Raw genomic sequence first — 20545 nt, 5'->3', positions numbered from 1 at the left:
TTCTTCCCTTGGTATCCTACTGTTAATTGAATAGTTTTGTTAGACTGACCTCCCACTTGGTAAGGCAACTCCCATCTTTTCATGTGCTTTGTATTTATACCTGCTACTGTATTTTCCACTCCATGCATCTGATGAAGTGGGTTCTAGCCCATGAAAAGTTATGCCCAAATAAATTTGTTCGTCTCTAAGGTGCCACAGGGACTCCTTGTTGGTTTCACAAATGTTTTTCACCTGGAACAAATGTTTGGTAGTGCTTTACTAGGTGTTAACTAGCTTGAATTAATTAGCAGTTTACCCAATAAAAAACATCTAATGAAGACATGCCCTAACTGTAAACCAAGAACATTAAAAATTTTAATTGATTTTATTTGTATCTAAAACAAATTTTCCTTCAAATTCGGTTTTCTGCTTTGGTTTCCAAATAATATGACTTCACCCTATAGCCCTTTTTATTAGATTTCACAAGCATTCAGAATGGCTTTCAAATAATCAGCCTAACTGTCTTAACCAATTTGCAGTCCTACAGACACAGTGATGTTCAGACAGAAAAAATGCTTAAAACAAAAAAAAAACGTCTATTCTATTTAATATCCAGTGTAATAAATCTCAGCTTCCAGGCTCCTGATTAAATGACATTTCTGTGCATGAAACAGAAATGACACACTCGGTTGCACAAGAATCAAAAACCATTACTGCTAAGAAGCTGACTAACCTTCAAAACGTCTCTGTATCACAACATACATAAAACATTTTGTATGTTGAATTTTACAAAACATGAAGTGATTTGAAGTCTGGCGCTACCTGAAAGTATACTTTTCCCATAAAATATTGTAACTAAACCTCTTCTTAACCCCATTAAAAGGGAATCTCAAAATCACTGAGCTGATACCATTTGTGACAAATGGGAAGGTATGGGAGAAAATTAATCTAAATTTGTCTAATTAGAAGCTGTTACCTGAGAAGGGACATGCAGTAAAGATAGGCTTGGCAGAATTTGATTTTTTTTAAATATAATTTTGACAGATTTTTTTTTGTTTTTAAGTATTTTAATTTTTTAATCAATTTAAATTTTCATTATTGTGGGAAATTATGGAGGGGGTCAGACAATGAGTGGCGGGGGTCGGAAAATAATTATTTAGTGACAGTAGGTGTTGAGATTAAAAAGCTAATGCTTTTAAACCATCAAAACACATGCAGTCAACATCATGTATCACAATATACAAAGTAAATATCCTTAGCTCAAATTCTAAATTCTGAAGCAGATTTGTCTTACTTTTCCTAACTGTAAATTTTGATCATTATTGATAGAAATATATTTTTTCTGTTGGTATATGGTGAAATAGATTTTTAATGATATTTACTGATAAAAATCTAATCCTTTCCACCCTAAGTAAAGATAACAAGACAGAGACTAGATGTAATTTCAGAATTTAACCAAGTGTTCTTTGTACTTAAAATTATTACCATTTTCCCATTAAATGCTGGATTTTAAACCTCACCATTTCCATATGCTTAACATAGTTTAAAGTTTTATAGTCGCCTAATTCAATATTTCCTGGAATTCTCATGTTTTAGAAGACTGGGTGGTATGGGTGGCCAGTGATATACAGGAGGTCAGACTAGATGGTCTGGTGGTCCCCTCTGGGCGTGAACTCTATGACATCAACACTGTTTTAAAGATAATTTTTCCAAAAGGCATGATGATTACACACACAACTCCATTTTGAATACCCCCTTGTCTGGGAATAGTATGAAGAATAACATCTTAGTAGTAAACAACTACAACTAATCATAGAGGAAATATCATAGAAGTGAGACACTTTCTCATTCAGGGATGCCAATAGCCGCATATTACTCATGCTCGCAATTTAAGGATTAGCACAAGCAGAGTGTGATGAGTGTTCTGAGCCAGAGTGTTCTGATGAATCATTTGAGGTTACCCATTAGTCCAAAAGGTCCAGCCAATCCACATACAAGGGTGTAACCATGCCCCCTCCCAAAGTTCGCATACAGGCTCCAGACAAAAGCAGCCCCAATCCAGTCTGCTCAATGTTGCTACCTTGTTGGGGATACGCCAAGCTGCCTGGTAGTTGTGACAGACTGCTTCTGCTCCATCCGGAGCCTGTTCCTGCCCCTGCTCCAGAGAGGGACAGTTGCCCAGCTGTCTTGACACAGACACTCTGCAAATGCCCTTGTAGTGACAAGCAAGGCTGATTGGGGAAGCAGCCACAGCTGGGGCCATGCCCAATCAGGATCCAGCTGGCCCTGATAAGAGGGCTGGGGGCCCGGAGCTGAGGAGTCGCTCTCTAGCTGTGGAGAGAGAAGGACCTGGCTGCCTGGTAGCTGGGAAGGGTATCTGAGGTGAAGCAGTGCTGGGGAAGGGCTGAGGGAGCTGGGGAGCTCCAGCCTGGTAAAACCCCAGGCTGCAGACTTTGCCAAAAAGGCCAAAAGGTACTGGGGCTGCAGAAGGGCAGCTCAGGGATAGGCAAAGGCAATCCTAACCCCCTTGCTGATGATGAGTAGATTACAGACTGCAGTCTGCCCCAGGGAGTGAAGGCTAGATGATGACTGGCATAGCCACTGAGGTAAGGGAGGGTTGGGGGTTCCCCTGGGTGGGAATACCCAGATTGTGGGTTACTGCTGGGGACAGAACCCTGGTGTAGAGGGGCACCGGGGTCCAGGAGGGACATGGGGGCCAGCGGTAGGCGAGACACCGGCCTGCAGAGGCTGCTCCTGGCTGGAAGAGCTAATTCCAGGGACGACCAGCAGGAGGTACTGCACCGGTGAGTCTCAACTCTGCCACAACCCCCATGTAGAGGCAACAGTTATCCCTGAACTAATTTGCAAAAAGGAGCAACTACCTCCTCGGTTTTAACTAAAGGTTACCAGGATTCTTGTTTTGATCAGCTCTAGTTAAGGGTAACCTGAGTGTCTGAGTCAATAATTTCTCTCTTAGTCGCCAAGATTCTAAAAAAAATTCCTGTAAGGATATATATGAAATCCCTCTCTCCTCCACAGTAACACAAGTCACTGATGTGAATTTACTCCAGGTTTGTGCTAACTACCAGCTGATTAGGGATGTTTGGTTACAATGTGCGGTCTCAAGTCTAATTCCTAGTGGACAGATGTTTACATCACACTCATCACTCACATTGGCAGTCTAAGAAGAGAGGCAATAGATTAAATGGCTGTGGAGAATAAGCTAATCTTACATTCACAGACATGATCCCGCCAAACCAGGGAGAGGGCACAGTGACAAGGTAGCATCCCTTGCAATGCCTCTGACCATACTGTTTATGCTTTATGGATAGCAGACTTATCTCCTAATATCTTTGTCTAGGAACATTCATGAACAATACATTTACTTTAAAACAGTTTAAAAAAACCTACCTCAGTATAATACACTTTAATGTCAATACAGTTATTTTCATTGCCGAGCTCATGACGGGGGGGTCACAATTACACACTATACAATACCAAACTACCAGTTTATGTTTTGTATTGCTTTGGGGAAAAATGCTTGACTCTTTGAAGCACTTTGAGACACCTAGGGCCAGATCCTCAACTCTGCTAAAGCTGCTTTACTCTGTGCCGGTGGTACAAAGCTGCCTGAACACTGGACTAACTGGCTATTCTGGGATTCTCCAGGGTTGAGTAAAGTCCCTTTTCACAGATTTCCCACTGCAGGTGGTTGCAGTTTTTTCTGTTGTATTCTGTATAGGTTTTTATACTGTGCTTGTCACCATAGTATCTGACCACCTTCCAGTAGTGCATTAAGCAATGGGACTACAAATGTCACAAGCTGACCATAAATCAGAGTAGCCCTGAGGTTGCTCTAATCCTGGGTTTCTCAACCTTTTTCTTTCTGAGGCCCCCCTCAAAATGCTAGAAAAACTCCAGGGCCCAGCAGGGCAGGAGGGGCACTCAGGGCTCCAGGCCCAGGGTGGGAACTCTTGGGCACAGGTGTAGTTTGACTTCTATGTTGGGGGCAGGGTGGGGTGGCAAGGGCCAGCAGGGCTCTGACCGGCTCTGGCCAGCTCTGCACAGTGGGGTCCAGGGAGGGAGGGCCACCTCCATCCCCTGACTCACCTCAGCAGGCTACCCACCTGTCTGGTGCTATGTGCCAGTGGCTACACCCTGAGGGCTCTGCTGGGCCCAGAGCTGCCAGGGTAGCTCTGACAGGCTACGTGAACAGTCAAAGTAGGGGCTGGGAGCTGAGGAGCAGCCGTGACCCCAGGCAACAACAGCAGATGGGGGAATGCCATGGCTGCCCACTCCATGGCACCACTAACTAGAGGAGCATCTGCCTCGCACTGCCTGGCTCTGGCTTTCCGCCAAGGACCTGGCCAGAGGACGGGGACTGAGGGGCACTGGAGGAAAGGAAGAGGTGGGGGGGTGGAGCTGCCCCAGGACTGCCCCACTTGGTAAGGCACTTCAGTTGGCACTCCCCCCCATGCTCAGAGTTTCAGCCCCATGTCACTCCTGGCTTCAGCCCCGCTTGGGGCACTGGGTTTCAGCTGTGGGGCTCCGCAGACCCTGTGAAAGGGCTCACGGATCCCTGATTGAGAACCACTGCTCTAATCTACCTGAAAGACCAAACTAAAGGATCAGGGGAGCATGAGCTGGGGGTGGCAGTTCCCCAGGTGCAGCTTAGCTGGACCCAGGTATCAGTGACCTGGAGCATTATGAGATACAGGGGCTGGTTAAGTGCTTCTCACTCAGCACCCTGTCACACCCCCACATAACCTACTCAGATCCTCTCAAGGAGCTGCTGGCTCAGATCAGCTTTCTGGGTCACTGCTGGCTATGGGGGATCACTGCTATTTCTTAAAATTAGTTATACTGACTCTTCCCCCTCCGTACATTGTAAGCTCTTCACAGCAGGGACTGTGTCTTCACATCTGTGTTTGCAGGGTGCCTAGCACATTGTGGACAGTACTAGAATGAAAATAATAATAATAATAATAATAATGGAAGCATCCCAATCTCATCTATGTCTAAGTCAGACATGACCAGTAACAGAAAATTACTGGCCATTTCAGAGGCATAAGGCTCAAGCTTACATTTTCTGTTTCCAGTAGTATCAGGATCTACTTAGTAATACTAAAGGCATAGCAGTTTGTCAGAAAGCTTAGCAATTACTGAATAACTTAGCCCCTGTGCAGGCTTGCACTAAAGATTTTATAGTTGCCATTAGTGGTATTCCACTTTAAATAAAAGTCCAGTTATCCTAGGATATATAGTTTTGGGTAACTGAATAGAGGCAAATGTGTGTGTCAAAGTTGTCTTATATGATAAAATATTTTAAATGGGTGCCCCTTTGTAATGAGGACATTGATTTCAGAATTAATAGCCCACATTTTTTTTAGTTCCACACTAAATGTTGTTGTCAGTTAAAGAAAGCCATTAATTAGTACAGAAACTAGGGACCAATTCTGGATGGTGCCACGTGCCTCCCTATGAAATCAGGTACTTAAGGTACAATTGAAGCTGTCTCTCTGGAATATTTTTACTGTGTAATCCAGTACTGAGGAGATCAGAGGCTCCCTCTTCTACTTACAGTAGTCTATATCATGGTGCAGAATTAAGTCTTCAAATTCAGTTCAAAACAACAAAGTCTAGGAAGCATTTGGAATTTTTGTCTGGTTTTATAAATCAATGTGAAAGCCCATGAAATGCTGGCATTTTCTCTTTAGGGAAAAACACAAGACAGTCTCAATCACATTTTTATCTACTTACTAAACCACACTTTTAAAGTCTTAACATAATTAAATTTTCAGCTAGAAAATCCATAAAAAGATTAATATTCTTTCTTCCCCAGTAGTTTTCTTTACATAATATTTCTATAAATGACTACAGTACTTGTGAAATGTCTAGTGGATTGACAATGGGAACCTGGTGTTTCTTATTTTGGGGGCCTTAGGTGAGATAACTATGCTGCCTCCTTTGCCTCTTCTGTAAAAGTGGGATAATAATTTCTTAACATAAAGGGATACTATGAGAAAAAATTAATGTTTGAAAATGCAGAATGTATATAAAAGTGCTAAGAAATGTAGATCTAAATTCCCTGCAGTTGTAAATTGAAGATAACGGAGCTGCACCTATTTACACCACCAGAGAACTAGGTCCATTATTTTTAGTGACTATCCACAGCCCTGGGATCTAAAGGCCTCTGCCTAGAGAGACATATTAGGGGCAGCACTAGCAAGTAACAATGACAGGTTTTCCCACACTATTCCATCAACATACTTCAGCAACCCTGACTTGGAAAGGTCCCTTTAGATATGAGATGATGGTTCAGTCTCCCTGTTTATTCAGTCCTGGGCCTCTCTGCTTAAATACTGTGGTAAAGACATCAAGGTAAGAATCTAGACAGACAAACCAACCAAAGGTGTCAGTTAGTGCCAAGTGTGAAGGTTTGGGTGATGTGGACAAATTATTTTCCTAGGCCATTAAACAGCTATCAAATGGTGATCACTTCTATCTACTGCCATTATAGGTGGGATTTGAACGGCTGACCTTCAGTTGAAAGGTTCTAAATCCCATTATCAATCTCTGGAGTCACCTCATCTCCCAGTATAATTTTTTCTTTTTACCTAATGATGCTGCAGCAATAAATACCATAAATTAGTTATTACATACTTTCTCTCCCCCTTCCCCCCAAAGTCACATGTGGGATTGGGTGTCCACAACACACAAGGCATGAAGGGGTAAATTAGACCAATTACACTATAAGGCTGCACCCCGGAGGAAAGCCAGGCAGTGCTAAGGCCTAATTGGCTAATAAAGTCCAGCTGCGGGGGTGGAGCTGGGCCCAGTATATAAAGCCAGGAAGCTAGTAACAGCAGGGGGTTTTAAGGAAGTAATCTGCAGTCAATGCATCAGAGAAGGGAGGGGTGTTTGCAACTATAGAAGGTAGTCTACAGTTACTCCCTAGGAGAAGGGAGTTTAGGCTGGCAAACCCAGACAAGGGGGAAAGCCTAAAAGGCTCAGGGGAAAAGCAGCAAGGAATAGGATAGTGCAGCCCTTGGCTGCTGAGGAGAGAATCTCTCAGTTGGAACCTGGAGTAGAGGGCAGGCCTGGGTTCCCCTACCAGCCACTGGGGAAATGGCATAGACCAAGCGGTGGAGAGTGGACTGTCTGAGACAACTCATGGTTTGATACCCTGGAAGGGAGTAACCTGGCTTGGGGGCTGAATTGCAAAGAGGAGGCAGTGGCTCCTGGGGCAACAGAGGGGTGAAAGAGACAGAATGTGGCAGAGCAACTGCAGGAAGGGGTGTCAGCTGGCAGAGCTAATCCCCAGACGTGCCAGGAGGCGGAACCCTCCAGTGGTGAGTAGAGCGCCCCATCACAACATGCCAATCTACAATGTTAACTTCAGACAATTTTTAAATGTTGGCTGTTTAATCATGATCAGTTTAAACATCCTGGGACCTATGTTAGTGATCTCTAGTACCATTACCTCCATCCTCAACAGCCTCCAAAAAACAATGTTATTTTAATACAGAGATTTATTCTGCCAGGACAGCTGGGTCCAACACAGATTGAGTTTTCTTAAATGAAGATTTTTGTACTATACTTAAATTGTTATTCCTCTTTCATTTGTCCTTCATTTCATATCCTGCTCTGTGTTAAAATGGATTTAGTTTCACCCCCAGGCTGTGTTCTCTTGGGCTGTTATTGAAGCAATATTAATATTTATATCCATAGTTTTCACAATTTAACATGGTGGTTATCACAGTAATATGCAAAACTAATAGGTATTGGATTAATTACCTTGAAGGGCACTGTTAGTTAAGAATCTCAAGGATCCTTACCTGTTAAAATATTTTAATGCTTGAATGTTGAGAGTGACAATTACTTATCCTTTAAAATAAACTTTTGACAAGACTGAAACATAATATCAAATATTAATACTTTTTTCCTGTATGATACTTTTTGCAAGGCACTATTATGTAAACACATTTGCAAGTTCAGAGTAAAGCAGGTGATAATTCTTTATAAAAATCAAATAGCTAACTATAAACTATCATTAGCTGAAAAAATTTACTTTTCCTTACAAATGGAAAATAAAATTTCTAAAATAGAAGAAAAGGTACTAACCTATAAAAATCAGAATGTTGAAGGTTTACAATGAAAAACCTCAATCATATCCTACAATAATGTATATTAATATAATGTGTGTATTCCTTATAATATCTCTAGTCATGAGTAATGTAACTATCAAATTTAAGGATAAATATCAGCCCATATTTCTACCTGCAATCTAAAATTAAAACATAACTGTATCAAAATAGTACTGTATCAATTACAATAGAAAAAGGATCACACTAATGTGCACAGTTATTCTGAATTATTTTAAAGTATGTATTTTTGTTACAGTATTTCTATTTTTCACATACAGTAACATTTTCCAAAAAGTGGCCACTGATTGTGGGCAGCTGAGTTCTTGGGTGTCCATCTTGAGACAAACTTGGGCCTGATTTTCAGAAGTGCTCAGTACAAGTGTCACAAATTATCTCTTGCTTATCAGCTGGATCCTGAGTTACCATATGACAAAATGTATCCCCAAGCCTTGCTTACCCCTTCTCTCTTCCACCCAGGCTCTGCCGCCTTCCCCTGCAGAGACCCCAGATCCAAGGAGCACCATCCGTAATATCCAGGATGCCTGAGAGAGAAGTAGTGCCAGAAAGATGCCTGACATCCCTACCACCTTCGGCACAGGAGGGTAAGATCCATGCACAGAAAGTTCCCTTTATGCATGGATACGGTGACCAGACAGCAAGTGTAAAAAATCAGGATGGGTGTGGGAGGGGGTAATAGGAGCCTATATAAGAAAGACCCAAAAATTGGGACTGTCCCTATAAAATCGGGACATCTGGTCACCCTATGCACAGCTCTGGATGGGGAGGAATGTTGGATGACCTCAGATGACACTGCATTTATTTCTTTAAACTAGGTAACACCTGAGGACACGGAAATATGGCTTTACACAGAAAAGAAACAGCCCTCCACACTCACAAATATCCATGTTCATAGATTCATGGCTTTTAAAGGTAGAAGGGACAAGTATGCTAACCTAGTCTGATCTGCTAAACACAGGGCAAAGAACCTCACTCAGTAATATTTGTACCAAGCCCATAACGTCTGTTTGAGCTAGAGCATATCTTTAAGAAAGGCATCAGCCTTGATTAAAGACTTCAGGTGACAGAAAATTCACCACATTGCACAGCAAATTGTTTCAATAGTTAATTGCTCTCACTGGTAAAAATGTGCACCTTATTTCTAATCTGAATTTCTCGCTTCAGCTTCCAGCCATTGGATCTCATTATGCCTTTTCAAGTAGATTAAGGAACTGTCTACTATCAGAAATCTCTTCCCTATGTAGACCTTTATCGAGTTGCCTTTAACCTTCTCTTGGATAAACTAAATATATTGACTTTCTGAAGTCTCTCACTATACAGGCAGGTTTCCCAGACCTCTGATCATTCTTTTAATTCTTTTCTGAGCCCTTTCCAGTTTGTCAGCATCCTTTTTGAAGTGTGGACACCAGAACCAAACACACTATTTTTACTAAAAGTCTCACAAAAATGCCATATGCAGAGGTAGTATCATTTCCCTACACCTATTTGATATTCCCTTGCTTATGTGTCTGAGAATTGTGTTTGCCCCTGTAGCTCTAGCATCACATTGGGAACTCACACTTAACTTGTGTTCTACCATGACTGGAGTAATTTTCAGTGTCACTGAATTACAGCATAGAGTGTCTATTTGGTAAATGTGAGAGACATTCTTTCTTCCTAGATATATGACCTTACCTTTGGATACGCTATACTTCAAGCTGGAGGTTAAATTCCAGCTTGAGGAGACAAACCTGAGTTAGTGCTGATTGAACTAACACACTAAAAATAGAAGTGTAGCCATGGTGGTGAGTAGCTAACTGCCCTGACTACATGCCTGCTATCTTGGACAGGACTGTACTTAGGGTGGCTAACCCCTCCTGCTGCTCATGCTGCCAGAGCTACCCTCTATGGGTATAGATATGTCTCCTTGAGCTGGAAATTAGATCTCTAGCTCAAAGTGTAGACATAGCTTTTGAGTCATAGCTGCCTAGTTACTGACAAAAAAAACAACTAGTGTCAGCTCTAAAAAAAGAACTATATATATGGAGTAAGATGTATAGCATCCCATTCTCTCATTCATCAGTAAAATTGATAGCTCAGTTCCTATTTCCAAAGCTTTATTACTGGGGATGGTTAGAGCAAAGACAAAGAAGGAATAACACAACTTAATTTTCAGATGCCAGGTTCAACTACAGTAGCAGTACTGACAAAAATTGCCTGTCCTGACAAACGAGTAAAAAATTTGACATGGAAGTCACTGAGGGAGACTAACTATGAATGTTAAGGTGGTATTTTTCTCTATAGCTGCTCTTTAACATACTGCTAAGATAAATTACCCAAAAGCTTAAAATGCCTCATAAGAAAGTTCACAATTATTTCTAGTTAAAAGTAAATTTTAAAAGTTTTGTGGAAGAAGTTGGGAAGTAGTAGAAATACCAAAGAAAGAATTCAGTAGGGTAAATGGAGTACTGCAGAAAATATTGACACAATCATTTATGTCACCCAGAGTTGTCCATGATTCATTGCCAGTACCATATATTCAGTGCAGCTCTAGAGACTTTGAGAGGAAGAAATATATAAATTGGTGCTTGGGAACCGAGCCTGGATGCTCATAGAATGGCAGGCAGTGTTTCAGCATGTCATATGCTCTTACTCTGCGGATATCACTAGTGCAGATGTGATGGAATACTGAACGCATCACAAAAACTATAAAAAAGAAACTATAAGTTAGGTAGAATTGCCACAATCAAAACCTATATTAGGTTATAGTAGTCTTCTAATAAGGAAAGTATCCCTCTCAAGAACTCTGGGGAAAGACTGAGAAACAAGAGCAGAGCTAAAGAGAAGACTTACAAACTGTGTTGTAGAAAAAGCTTTCAAGTAGTTATGAGTGAATTAACTTTCCTTTGGGAATAAAGAAGAATGATGAAAACTCAAAATACATTGAGCAGCAATTGTACTGGCAAAGGATGGATGGCATATACCTAGAGATTGTGTAATAACTAGTCACTCCATAGTTACATTTGTCTGACTTTCTATCAAAAACCTAATTTGGCTTCCTTGATTATATGCCTCACAACAGCTTATTTAACAGCTGCTGGAACCTGGCCCGAACCCACATCCCTGTAGGGACACATGACTATCTTGGCAGACCATGGACCCTGTACTTCCCCATTGGCCTTCCCCAACCAGGAAGTACAAGGATCTAGCTCACAGGTTGTGACACTAAGCTGCCTCAGCACCTCTAACATCAAGGTGAAATTATGAATTAATGTTAAACTGACAGACCAAGCGTTTGTCCCCCGCAAGTTCTGCTTCCATGTCTCAGTCTAAATGAGAGCCGTTTTATTGGAAGACTAACACGAAAACTATTCCACAACAATAAAAACTCAGCTCAACAACCAAGCAGAAACTGTGGAGATTAAAGTTTAAGGGCTTTCATCATTTCCTTGGGAAGTTACTTGATTATCAAATACATCTTATCGTTGAAAGTCTCAATGATAAGCCTCCCTCAATGTTCAACTCAAAATTTCCTTTCAGTTATTTCAGCCCTTGAATTTTAGAACTCAGCAAGGTGAGGCAGGAAATACCTTGCAGTTCAGAAAGACGTGCATCTTCAGGTATTTGTTGTATTCACATTATACATTTTGTTATCATATTTTCAAATGATTCTATTGTCACTTTAGCTACAGTCTACACTGTCAGCCACTCAAAGTACACAATGGTATGAAATACAAACCTGTTTATCAGGATTACATAGAGGCTCTCTCTTAAGAGACTGCAGTTCCAATATATATATAACAAATGCTGGACATGAATAGAGGCTAAAGCCCTATCTCTCTTCAGTAGTTATATGGCTCCCATTACCATAGTATCTGAGCATCTCACAATCTCCGATGTATTTTTCCTCCCAACACTCATGTGAAGTAAGGAAATGTTATGTCCCTCTCCATTTTAGAGAGCTGTGAACAGAGGAGAAGCCAACAGAGCGAGGTTGCCTGGGGGGAGTTCCCACAGAGTTTTAGCCTTTCAGGCTTCTGTGAGCAGTAAATACAACATTTGAAGAGACTCAAATGTTGGGTCGGCAGGTAGCGATCGACTTAGACTTCTCGGAGTTCGATATATCGCGTCTCATCTAGACACGATATATCGAACTCCGAACGCGCTCCCGTCGACTCCGGAACTCCACCACCACGAACGGCGGTGGCGGAGTCGACGGGGGAGCCACGGACTTCGATCCCGCGCCGTCAGGACGGGTAAGTAGTTCGAACTAAGGTAGTTCGAGTTCAGCTACGCTATTCACGTAGCTGAACTTGCGTACCTTAGTTCGAACCCCCCCAGTGTAGACCAGGCCTTAGGAGGAAGACAATATAGATAGCGAGTGACCGGCTCTTGTGAGCTGCATAGGATGTGCCATGTTTGTCTTTCTCCCTGAGGACGGAAGCGACTTCATCCATATGAAGTGCAAGCTGGTCTCCATGTTGGAAGAGAAGGTTAAAGGACTAGAGACCCAAATATCAACCCTGTGTTGCATCAGAGAAAATAAAGACTTTCTGGATAGAAGTCAGTATTTGGTACTGCAGGCACAGCATGCCAAAGAATCAGAGAGGGCAGTGCAGAACAGGGAAGAAAATTGCAGCATGTGACCTCCAGAAGAAGAAAGAGGAGAACTCATGTACCCCATATGCAGATAGAGGTAAGAAACCGTTTTCAAGCTCTCTGCACAGGTACTATGGCGGAGAATGGTTTGAAAGGGTCATCTGAGGGAAGGGATCAGAAGGAGACCCCATCGACCAGAAGGCATGGGATGCATTGTCCTAGGGATGGGGGATCTACGACCACCACTCCCAAGAGGAGCAGACGGGTAGTGGTGGTCAGGGACTCCCTCTTAGGGGGACTGAGTCATTCATCTGCCATCCAGACTGGGAAACTCGAGAAGCATGCTGCTTGCCTAGAGCTAGAATTCAGGATGTGATGGACTCTGCAGAGACTGATCAAGCCCTCAGACTGCTACCCCTTCCTACTTCTCCACGTGGGCACTAATGATACTGCCCAGAATTACTTTGACAATGTGGTTCTGGAAAGAAGGATAAAGGAGTTTGAGGCGCAAGTCATGTTCTTGTCCATCCTCCCTGTTGAAGGAAAAGGCCCAGATAGGGATTATTGAATTGTAGAAGTAAATGTGTGGTTACGCAGATGGTGTTAGAGAGAGGGCTTTGGATTCTTCTACCACAGGATGTTGTTCCAGGAAGGATTGCTAGGAAGAGATGGGATCCTTGTAACGAAGAGAGAGAAGAGCATCTTTGCAGGAAGGCTTGCTAACCTAGTGAGGAAGGCTTTAAACTAGGTTTGCCAAGGGATGGAGACCTAAGCCCTGAGGTAAGAGGGGAAATGCGATACTGGGAGGAAACAAAAGAGGAGGGTGCAACAGAAAAGACCTCCTGATTCATACTGAGAAAGCAGGGCAATCAACTAGTTATCTTGGGTGCCTGTACATGGACGCAAGAAGCCTGGGAAACAAGCATTGGAAGTTCTGGCACAGTCAAGGAACTATGATGTGATTGGAATAACAGACTTAGTGGGGTAACTCACATGACTGGAGCACTGTCGTGGATGAGTATAAACTGTTCAGGAAGGACAGGCAGGGGAGAAAAGGTGGAGGAGTTGCACTATATGTAAGAGAACAGTATGATTGCTCAGACCTGCAGTATGAAACTGGAGAAAAGCCTGTTGAGAGTCTTTGGGTTAAGTTTAGAGGTGAGAGCAACCAGGGTGATGTCATGGTGGGCATCTGCTATAGACCACCAGACCAGGAGGATGAGGTAGACGGGGCTTTTTTTGGACAATTAACAGAAGTTTCCAGATCACAGGCTCTGGTTCTCATGAGGGACTTCAATCACTCATCTGCTGGGAGAGTAATACAGCAGTGCACAGACAATCCAGGAAGTTTTTTGAGAGTGTTGGACAACTTCCTGATGCAAGTGCTGGAGGAACCAACTAGGGGCCATGCTCCTCTTGATCTGCTGCTCACAAACAGGGTAGAATTGGTAGGAGAAGTAGATGTGGGTGGCAACCTGGGCAGCAGTGACCATGAGATGGTTGAGTTCAGAATCCTGACACAAGGAAGAAAGGAGAGCAGCAGAATACGGACCCTGGACTTCAGAAAAGCAGACTTTGACTCCCTCAGGGAACTGATGGGCAGGATCCCCTGGGAGGCTAATATGAGGGGAAAGGGAGTCCAGGAGAGTTGGCTGTATTTTAAAGAAGCCTTATTGAGGGCACAGGAACAAGCCATCCCGATGTGCAGAAAGAATAGCAAATATGGCAGGTGACCAGCTTGGCCTAACAGAAATCTTCAGCGAGCTTAAACTCAAAAAGGAAGCTTACAAGAAGTGGAAACTTGGACAGATGACTATGGAGGAATATAAAAATATTGCTCAAGCATGCAGAGGTGTAATCAAGAAGGCCAAAGCACAACTGCAGTTGCAGCTAGCAGTGGATGTGAAAAGTATCTACAGGTATGTTAGCAACAAGAAGGTGGTCAGGGAAAGTGTGGAACCCTTACTGAATGGGGGAGGCAACCTAGTGACAGATGATGTGGAAAAAGCTAAAGTATTCCATGCTTTTTTTGCCTTGGTCTTCGCAGTCAAGGTCAGCTCCCAGACTACTGCATTGGGCAGCACAGTATGGGGAGGAGGTGAGCAGCCCTCAGTGGTGAAAGAACAGGTTAAGGACTATTTAGAAACGCTGGACATGCACAAGTCCATGGGGCTGGATGCAATGCACCCAAAGGTGCTGAGGGAGTTGGCTGATGTGATTGCAGAACCATTGGCCATTATCTTTGAAAACTCGTGGTGATCAGAGGAGGTCCCACACAATTGGAAAAAGACAAATATAGTGCCTATCTTTTAAAAAAGTGAAGAAGGAGAATCTGGGGAACTACAGACTGGACAGCCTCAGTTCCCAGAAAAATCATGGACCAGGTCCTCCAGGAATCCATTTTGAAGCACTTGGAGGAAAGGAAGGTGATCAGAAACAGTCGACATGGATTCACGAAGGGCAAGTCATGCCTGACCAACCTGATTGCCTTCTATGATGAGATAACTGGCTCTGTGGATATGCGGAAAGCGGTGTACATGATATACCTTGACTTTAGCAAAGCTTTTGATACCGTTTCCCACAGTATTCTTGCCAGCAACTTGAAGTATGGATAGGAAGAATGGACTATAAGGTGGATAGAAAGCTGGCTAGATCATCGGGCTCAAGGGGTAGTGATCAACGGCTCAATGTCTAGTCCTAAGGCCGGTCTTGTTCAACGTCTTCATTAATTAGCTGGATGGTGGGATGGATTGCACCCTTTGCAAGTTCATGGATGACACTAACCTGGGGGGTGGGGATGGTGTAGATATGCTGGAGGGTAGGGATAGGGTCCAGAGTGACCATCAGATTTCTTTTGGCCCAATCCTCCAATTTATCTTGAAGTTCAACAAGGATCCCATCCACTGCTACAGGCTGGGGACTGACTGGGTAAGCGGCAGTAGGGCAAAAAAGGACCTGGGAATTACAGTGGATGAGAAGCTGGATATGAGTCAACAGTTGCTCTTGTTGCCAGGAAGGCTAACGGCATATTGGGCTGCATTAGTAGGAGCATTGCCAGCAGATCAAGGGAAGTGATTATTCCCCTCTATTCGGCACTGGTGAGGCCACAGCTGGAGTATTGCGTCCAGTTTTAGGACCCCACTACAGAAAAGATGTGGAAAAATTTGGAGAAAGTCCAGCGGAGGGCGACAGAAAAGATTTGGAGGTTGGGGCATATGACTTATGAGGAGAGGCTGAGGGAACTGGGCTTATTTAGTCTGCAGAAGAGAAGAGTGAGGGGGGATTTGATAGCAGCCTTCAACTACCTGAAGGGGGGTTCCAAAGAGAATGGAGCTCAGCTGTTCCCAGTGGTGGCAGATAACAGAACAAGAAGCAATGGTCTCAAGTTGCAGTTGGGGAGGTCTAGGTTGGATATTTGGAAAAACTATTTCACTAGGAGGGTGGGGAAGCACTGGAATGGGTTATCTAGGGAGGTGGTGGAATCTCCATCCTTAGAGGTTTTTAAGGCCTGGCTTGACAAAGCCTTGGCTGGGATGATTTAGGTGGAGATTGGTCCTGCTTTGAGCAGGGAGTTGGACTGGATGACTTCCTGAAGTCTCTTCCAACTCTAATCTTCTATGGTACTAAGGACGTGTCGAAGGTTATAAAGTCAGTTTGTGTCACAGAAGGAAGCTGAACTCAAGTCTCCCAAATCCCAGTTCAATACCTTACCACTGGACCATGCTTCCCCCATGAAGGAAGCTTGAAAATGTGACAGTGGGATTTACAGATTGCTGCAGGCTGAGGGTATTATTGCCTACTAAAACGTTTTAGACAGCACTAGAAATGAACCCTTCTGAGAGGATGAAGCACTATACTGTAAAACATCAATTATCAAGGACTTAGGGGATAATTGGGATTCAGATAATCAGAAGTCAGACCGTGAGTTTTGTAATCTGCACCCAGTCTTGGGTCAAGATCCAAGGAGAGAAGGGGAACTCTGGGAATCTTGAAGGTCTGCTCCTGGAGAGTTTCTGAGCAACCCAGGAAAGGAGCTTCTTAGCCAAAATACCTCTTAAAACAGACCTTCAGTTAACTAGGGTTATATTGCATTTCCTACAGCACATATACCTGTTCAAGTCATTACATTTCCAGTCTATTTAATCTTTCAGAAGCAAATTTCTTATATTCAACCCTAAGGCTTCAAAAATCTGAATCAATAACACTCTAACATATAAAGTAAGAAGCACGATTTTTCCAAAGTCTATAAACATGAGGAATGTGTATACACACACAAAGCACAGTACTATTACTTGGGTGTTACAAGATTTAGGTTTCCTTATGATGAAATTCATAGCAAATAATTTTTTTTAAATAAACCTGCAGCACCTTGAATTATATCTAGTCAAAATATTTAACTTTCTCATACTTGAAGAGGAAATATTGTGCTAGGTCACCTAGACCAGTACTAACAAACTGTTAAAGAAAAATAAATACCCTACCTTAAATACTCTCTGATTATGCTTAAATAACCAGTAACTATTTCTGAGAAGTATGTGTCCCAAACTATTACAGGGCAATGAAAAATGAGTCATCAGTAAAGCAGCAACATCAAGTGTCAATATTCATGGCTTTATAGAAGATGATAACTTCTCCTCCTGTTCTTAAATCTAGTAAGTGAGCCTTCTTAGATATTTGTAAAGGAATTTTCCTCCTATCAATTCTTTTTCACATCAGAAGCAAGAGTGAACCATGGTGCAAAAAAAAAAAAAAAGTTTCCCCCTGAAGTATTTTCAGTAGAAATAAAACACATCAAAACAATTATATTATTACCATCTTTAAAGAATTTGTTAATGGTGATGTTAAGGTTAATGTCACACTATAAGTGGTCTGAGTCACAATGGCCACACATTTATGTGAAAGGGATAAAAATTATACAATCAGATTTCAACCCTAAATATTTTGAACCCAGATACTGGATTGTAAAAAACAGAGTACTTGGAAAGGCACATATGAGCTAAACATACTTCATTCTAATTGCCCCATTTTCAGTCATTCGTAAATTTTTCAAAAAGGTCTTAGCTGGTCAACATGATTTGCAGGCTCTGGAACTTGTTTTGCCTTGAAGGATTTTCAGCGCCCCCCCCCCCTCCTCCAGTTTAACATACCACCTAAGATTTTTCTTCTATTTTATTTAGGTTCCATCACCATGGCGTCCGAATGCTTTCCAATAGTATGCAACTGCCATGTGGTGTTCTTCCCTTTCTATCCACAGGGGGAAAATTGTTGGAAAAAAGTTAATGAGTACTATGCGTTGCACATTTCTATTAGTAAAGGCAAAGTCAAAGAAGTGCACTTTGCTCTTAGAAGGGATGGTTGTTATTCTGGAATGATCCAGAGTTTCGGACCAGTCCCCAAGAAAGCTCCATCTCCTGAACAAGTTTTACCCTTGTAATACACATCTCCATTATGCCAGAGGACAGCAGTTGCCAACCACACTACTTGTCCCCGAGTTTTAGGTCATCTTTTAAGTATCGCAGGCCTAGCTCATTGATAACCTTGAAAAGAACTCAGATCTTGAACCTGATGCAATATTCTATGGGGAGCCAGCATAGTGAGCAGATGACAAATGTGATGCTTTTGTTTATGAGGGTGGTATATTATTAGATTGTTTTTAATGTTTTTATAATGTTCTTATACATTTACAGAATTAAATTATAGCTCAGAGCCCCAAGAGCCTTGGCAGAGGATGCTTTATAAACTGAATTAGCATTAGTTAGGTTTATACTTGAAAATAACATGGAAAATGTTAACTATACACACAAACAGGCCATTGTGCATCTGCATGTTTTCTGGTTTTCTCTGTAGTTTCTCCTCTCACTCCAGACAGATGAACTATTCTAATACGAAGATTAAACCCAACTGTACCGCGGCCACACACTTAAATCACATGGTAGATGGCAAATCAACTAACGTCGCCTGAACCAAAACTATTACGTGTAACGGATTGCTGCATAATTTGAATCTTCCAGGACATGGAGGGCTCAGAGCTAGAAGTGCATGTCTGCAGTAGTCAATTGTGGATGGGAGCAACTTGGCTGTTATGAAAGGAGATGCATAAGTGAGAGAGGATTGGAGGAATAATGGGTGGAAAAAATGATGTGAAAAAGTACATTAATGACAACAGAGTGAGAAGAGAAAGAAAGGCACCGTTTTTTCTCAGGGTTACAGAGAAGAAAAGCATAAGAAAATTCTGTATCTGCTTAAAGCCTTTGAAGCTATATTTAGGCCCCATCTACAATTTACTGAACATTGTATAAACCTTGTATGCACTTCCAGATAACAGTTTAAATACGGTTTTGGCCAGCTACGATGAACATAACCAGACTGAATGCTGTTGAGAGTATTTATTATTTATTTCAGTTTCCAAAATGTGTTCTGGTTACATGTATGTCAGTACACAAACAGCAGTTAGGACCAGTGTCTAACAATTAGACTCTCCACAAATTCCCAGAATTCTCCTGGCCATCACACAACAGACACCCAACTCCTCCTCCTCTCTCCCTCCTTCCTTACAACAATTCATTCCTCCTCCACATGAGAGAAGCTTATATCTAAAATTAGTTAAAATCACACCTTTACCCCCACCCATACTAGCTGGACCAACTGTTTAAAACAATTTAGCTGCTTTAGCACAGTTCAACAAACTGTTTCTGAACAACACAGATGAGGCTTTAATTAGGAGAAGTAGTAGCTACAGAGTATATAAGCCACAAGGGCTTGGTTTACTCTGCCAAGAAGAAGTCAGGGGAAAAAAAAAAAGACAATTCCTACAACAAGTCATGACAAACACCAGATATAAGCCTGTTGAGAATAGATTCTCTCAGAAAGAGAGTGTCCTCACCCCCAGAAAGCTGCTCAAAGCATTCAGGTGAGTTTAAATTCCACTGAAGCACAAGAGACTAAAGAATTTGATGGCTAAGAGCAAAACAGGCTAAGTACAAAATATGAATACTTAGAAACAAGAGGCATCAAGGATGTATAGTACTCAAAGTGCAAGGCCAGGACCTATTCAGCCAATTCCAGAAGCTTGTTAAAGGAGTTTTTTTTTTTAAAAAAATGCATTTTCTGGCTAAAGCTGATAATAATAATACCACCTAGCTATTATATAGTGCTTTTCATCCACAGATCTCAACACGTTTTACACAGGTTGTCAATATAATTATGTAACTATTGTCCTACCACATATAATACAATTACCCACATTGTATGTGGCCAGTTAACAGGCACAGGGTATTCTCTTACAGATTGTATGTACAGACATTTTGAGAATCTCTCCGTTTTTCATTAGTGCATTTTCTCCCAGCCTCTTCTAGGTGATAGAAACATCAGGCACTTCACTTTAAAGATATTTTTAAAAGACATCAGCCTTGCTAGAAGGAGCCACATATAAAATTACGCTGTCAGACAAAAAGCAAAGCAGACACAAGAAAACAATACAGAACCAGCCTTAAGCACAAGCAACTATTCAGGCCGGGATCCTCACTTTTTGAGGCGCATGGATTAAGTAGATCATGGTGCATACGTCCACGAGATACATTATTAAGGGAACAAGAGTAACCTATGATAATGCATAGGAAAGACAGGAAGTATCGTAAGAGGGTACCCTGGCTTAACCTGGACATCTTCAAGGACATGAAACTCAAAAAAGAGTCATAAAAGAAATGGAAATTAGGTAAAATTACAAAGGATGAATATTTTTAAAAAAACACCACTACCATGTAGAGACAAAATTGGAAAGATCAAGGCTCAAAATGAGATTAAACTAGCTAGGGACATAAAGG

At 42.0% G+C, this 20545-nt stretch overlaps 1 protein-coding gene and 1 long non-coding RNA gene across 4 annotated transcripts in view; one reads left to right on the top strand and one right to left on the bottom strand.

Annotated features, from left to right (window-relative positions):
- CPQ (carboxypeptidase Q) overlaps window positions 1-20545 on the bottom strand; it is a 248519-nt gene that overhangs the window by 91467 nt on the left and 136507 nt on the right. The gene's annotated exons all lie outside the window — the stretch shown is intronic.
- On the top strand, window positions 6865-19363 carry LOC120399414. 2 transcript variants are annotated; one of them, XR_005595141.1, is made up of 4 exons: window positions 6865-7331; window positions 8604-8728; window positions 8960-9056; window positions 18570-19363. It is a non-coding gene; the product is annotated as an uncharacterized LOC120399414 (long non-coding RNA). The 2 variants fall into 2 exon arrangements; XR_005595140.1 differs by lacking the exon at window positions 18570-19363 and having other exon boundaries at window positions 8960-9289.

Source organism: Mauremys reevesii, linkage group 2, assembly GCF_016161935.1.
Source record: "Mauremys reevesii isolate NIE-2019 linkage group 2, ASM1616193v1, whole genome shotgun sequence".
NCBI lineage: Eukaryota > Metazoa > Chordata > Testudines > Geoemydidae > Mauremys > Mauremys reevesii.
Note: the sequence above shows the minus strand (reverse complement) of the source record. Positions and strands in the feature narration are given on the sequence as shown.